Source organism: Eleginops maclovinus, chromosome 20 (genome assembly GCF_036324505.1).
Source record: "Eleginops maclovinus isolate JMC-PN-2008 ecotype Puerto Natales chromosome 20, JC_Emac_rtc_rv5, whole genome shotgun sequence".
NCBI classification, from domain to species: Eukaryota; Metazoa; Chordata; class Actinopteri; order Perciformes; family Eleginopidae; genus Eleginops; species Eleginops maclovinus.
In genome coordinates, this window is record NC_086368.1 from 1 (window position 1) to 5,153 (window position 5,153).

The following is a 5,153-nucleotide window of genomic DNA, read 5'->3' on the forward strand; positions in this document are numbered from 1 at the left end:
GACCATTTATCAAAAGGGCCACTTGTTCTCTCACAAAACTCTATATAGGTCTGGTTGACAGTTCTACAATTCTTGTGACTTTAACAATGTTATAATTGAAGCTTTCCTCCTCAGGTCAGGGAAGTACAGACTCCCTGAGCTTTTCCCACTAATTTGCAATGCAACAACAGATACCATAGACTCTTTGGCCACTGGAATATAGCAGCGATGCATTCAAATGCATTAAAATATGAGTCTACCTCTGACTCTCTGAAGGTGGGAGTAACGCAATGTGCCTACTGTCAGAACTGTCATGGGGATTTGTGGATGTGTTATGGGTAGCCTTAAGAATATAATTGTTTGAGGACCAAGAGTCTTAAATAGACCAAGATGCTTCTCTGTAAAGTATAACAATATTGATTAACATAACGGCACAGTAAGTCTACAAGGGAAACACAGCTACGGTCCTCCTGCATGCCAAATGATCCAGTCAAAATTTAAAGGTCCCATATTGTGGCCGTTTTTTACTGATCATAATTCCATTGTTGAGGTGTACTAGAATAGATTTACATTATTCAATGTTCCAAAATCACATCGGTTTTCTCATACAGCATCTTGTCGTGGATCCGACACTTTACAACATTAATCAATAGAAACACATTAAGACACGGACACAGAAATGGATGAGTTAAATATTATATTGTTACGTAACAAGCATATTACTGTGAAAACACCATGCTTCCAGCAGTAAAACGCGTGGGGTCTCCCCGTGGGCTTGGAAGAATGGAACAGGTTATATACGGTCTTTTGACCTTGGGAGGCAACAGGTCAGCCTTACTATCTGTCTACCTTTTAAGGCCTTACTCCCAGAATAAAACAACTATACATTTCAAAGGTTTTAAGATATTGCAAACATATGGTGCGTATATTTAGGCCACTCGCTTGAAACTTTCGGAATAACCTTAGTCTTATATAATTCAATAAATTGAACTTAGATTGCATTAACATTCCCTCCTTTAATCATTAGAGTTCTGCCCTTGAAAAAACTTACTGAAACATACTTATCAAATGTATAATTATCCTACTCACAGGCAGAAGTCACAGGTTGCATGCACCTATTCACAATAGCCAAAAAAACACCCTTTCAATTTGACTTAAAAGTGGAAAAAAAGACTAATGCGCTAATTTTCTCTAAATTAAATGGGATCATCATTTAGGATTATGAAAATAACCTCTGTTTGATTAAAAAGGAAAAATCTAATTGTCCCATCCAGGTTTAACAAACATCATGTAAATGACATATCTACTAACAGGGTGATTGAATTGCTCATCAATATTCCTACAGTATTCATAAAACATTGCAGGAACTTGTACTAGTTATCCTATTTGTGGATAGGAAAAAAAGAAAAAAAAACTCCTGTAGCAAAAGTTCTTCAACCAGTGAGTTTTAAAGCACCCTGTAACTGGGATCCACTCGTTCTGATTCTGTTGCTTTGTCCAGTATACACTCTTCATGAAGTGCACGTTCTGGTCTTCCTACGTGACCTTTAGAAGTTAATGGAACTGTAGTCCAAATTTAAATAAAGCTTCTTTAAAAGAACTGTTGATGGTAAATTTTCTATATGCTCTCCGGAATCTTCAAAATACTGGGCTGGAATCTATCTCAGAAGTGGGGTTTCACTTTGAGAAAAAACCCACAGGATAGTAGTAGCAAGGGAAAGAATTCTTGAAGAAAATCTAAGCAGTATCCGGCTGCCTGATTGCTCTGATCAAGACACGCCCCAAAAAAACATCCCCGGAACCCTCTGGAGCGAAAAACCCCCCCAATTTTTCTTTCTCAAGGTGCAAGAAAAGGATTTTAAAAGGGGGTAAACAGTTTAAAATCAGGGGGTTAAACAGTTTAAAAGTAGACCCCGGGCCTTAAAATCTTATCGTCATTTGAACCTTTTCAGAACATGAAATACTGTTTGTGTTGGCTTTTTCATCTCCCCCATATTGTACACACACCAGACACTCCTGCAAAGTTATTTGGAAAAAATTTGTACAGGAGAACCCATTTGGTCCCCACTTTTGAAAAAAACCCTTTAGTTATGCTTCCCCAAAAGGGCAAAAAGTCATCCTGAAATTGTACATCTCTAAAAACTTTGAGGGTTTAAAGTTTCCCTGTGAACAGAAAGTTAGGAGGCATTTAAATGAATGCTTTCTAAAAGAAACAGGGGCGATTTCCTGCAGAATCGCAAAGGATTTCCTTTAAAAAAATAAATGAAATAATCCAAACATGGACTTGAAACTTGATACAGTCATTTGGGGAGGAAAAAAAAGATGGCGTCAAGAAGATTGTAACAAAAGGTATCGTTGTATAGATGTGCCCTGTAGTGGAAAAAAACCTCAAGTAAAATTATTAAATTCATCAATAAAACCCTTTCCCCCTCTTTGAAACACGGGTCTCTAAGTCATAGTAACCATGTTTCAAAATTCTTTCAGTCAAAAAAAAAACCAGAACGTCAAAAGTAAGTCGAATGCATCATGTTTCAACCCCTTGTAATAAAAATTTTGTGTGTTTAAAAACTAGCTTTAACACCTGTCGGTGTTTAAGGAATTGCCCAAAATCAATTTATTCGTCTTGCAAAATTTTTAAATCAGTCTTGGTCTCATTAAAAAAAAAGGTTACTTTTTGTTTCACCAGCGGGATTTACTAGGACTTTCTCAGCCTAAAAACAATTTTGCAAAAAAAGCATTTTTATCAACAGCACAGTTACTTCAGGTTTTAGAAAAATCATCAATACACTAAATTAAAACTTAGGTACGCCAAGGGAAAAACACGAACCTATAAAATTTACTTCAAGGAGCTCTAAATGCCTTTTGGGGACATGGGCCAAATTTGATATTTTATGTCCAAAAGGAACATATCTCGAATGTTTTCCCGTAGAGCATGCTAAAAAAAAATTTTTACCCAAAACCTATAAACTAACCATTCCAGCACCGTGGAAGCAAAGGGTGTTAAGGCCTTTTCACTTCCACATTATGGTTTGATTTTGGGTTTATCAATAATAAAAAGGTTTTCAGAATCAACGCTTAACAATTTTTTTAGTGAGTTACCTAGAGGTAATAAAAGTTTATTTAGGGAAAAAAGTAAATAAAAGTCTCTATTCCCTTCCTCCAATGTGCGTCAAACTCAGTTTGAAAAACACAGCCTAAATTGTTTAAAATATCAAAATATAACATATTGACCAAAATTAGCTTCACCTTCTTTAGCAAAAAACTCCAGTCTTCAATAGAAATATTAAAGAGGGAAAACAAATATTTGCTTTTAAGGATGTTTTTCAAAAAAGGGGTAAATGCTTTTAACCCGGTAAAAAACAAATGGTTTAGATTTTGTTTAAAAAAAAATAAATTGAGTCCCCCTATTTTTATCAAATTTTTAAGCTGAACAAAATTTAAGCCGTTTGGGGAAAAAGACTTTTTGATCAATTAAAAAAATTGTACTTCCTATTATTTTTTTTTCCAATGCATCTGGAAAATTTGTGAAGCTTTAAAAAACCCACTCCCCTCTGGAGGTCAAATATTCATCTTTAACCGATTGTTTTGGGTTTTTTCTGGATTATTCCAGTAAAATGACAACGTTTACAATAGCTAATTTTTATGTCAGGATTGTTCGATAAAATATTGAAAAGTTTCGCCAAATAAAGAATAACATAGCATGCTTCGCTTTTACAGCCATCATTAACAGCGCATTGCCCCCTAAACTTAGGACTTTTTTTACCCCACCAAAAAAAGCATCTTGTACAGCTATGTTTAAACTGATTGCATCTTTTTTCAGAAAATACAACAATCGGGAAATTTTTTAAGACAACCCCGGGCTAAAAATGTTGTAAAAATAAGACAGTCAAGTATTTCGTTTCCCCATGTAGCCAGGCCAGATGGCCCCGGGGGTGGCTGCCGTTCTCGGCCCTCAAAATCCCATTTTATGTTTTTATTGTTTACTTTTTTGGTTTTTTTAAACTTTTTTTTAACATGCAAACTTCCCAACGAGGCCTTATCCAATAGAAGAGAACAACTTTTTCCTTAGGTCGCTGGGGACAGCAATAACCCCGACGACCCGCAAAAATGGAGAGTCTCGGTTTTCCCGTGGGCTCTACCTGTGCAGCGCAGGAGGAAGGACGCGGGGCCCGGGCCGGGGTCCCGGGCAGGGTGAGGAAACGTGAAAAAAGGCCTCCTTTACGATTTACTTCGGCAAAAGCCAATCCCTGGATAAAGCTGGGGAACTCCGTAGCAGGGTGGCATTTCTGGGCTTAAGCCTTAATGTTTTTTGGTTTTTACGGGACTTGGTCACCCACGATACCGGACGCCCCCATTGCTCCCCGGATTTTCCATTCTCACCAGGGCCGGACAATAAACTCAACAAGGGAGGAGGTTGGCTTCGATTAAAAACAAGTGGTCCAGATGTGGAAAAAAATTTTTTTGGACTTTCTCCCCGCCTAAGCATATCGACAGACGGGCCTTTTTATCTTCCCCGGGGAGTTACATCGGTTTTTCTAACGCGTGATGTTCCGCGCCGCTGACAAAAACACAGCGTGGAGGAGCGATGGGGTTATCGGGCAGGACAGAGACTTTTGGCCCGAGCCGCATTTATTGGGCCGGGGGGTTTTAAAAGAGCCACATGAAGAAAATCCTGCCCAAATACTATCCCGTCAGTTGCCCCCCACGCGGTGGAAATAAACGGACCATGTTTACCCCTTTCCCGGGTGGATTAAAGCCCTCCCGCCCCCCCTTTGGCAAGTCAGACCACCCTTTCTCTTTTTTGCTCCCGGTTTACCGGGAGAACGAAAGGGGCCAACCGTGACAGGACAGTGCAGCGTTGGTCCGACGTCTGCCCCTGCTTTTCCGCCCCGCTTTGGCTCCGGAAAGGGGGTGTGTTATGAGGGGGGGCAAAAAACCCACACTGGCGCGGTCATTTGCTCATGGCAAAAAGCATCGATGACGTGTCCCCGGGTTTGGACGGCATTCCCAAAGAGAAGCCCGGATAAACGGGGGGCCGAGTGAACTTAAAACCGGCCATCGCGCAACGGCGGGGGATTTTGGGGATGGGTACAGGAAATTCCCGGTATGCCCCCCGGAGGCTTTAGCATGCGAAAAGACCAAACGGGGGCAGGGGAAAAGAATACAAGGGCCCA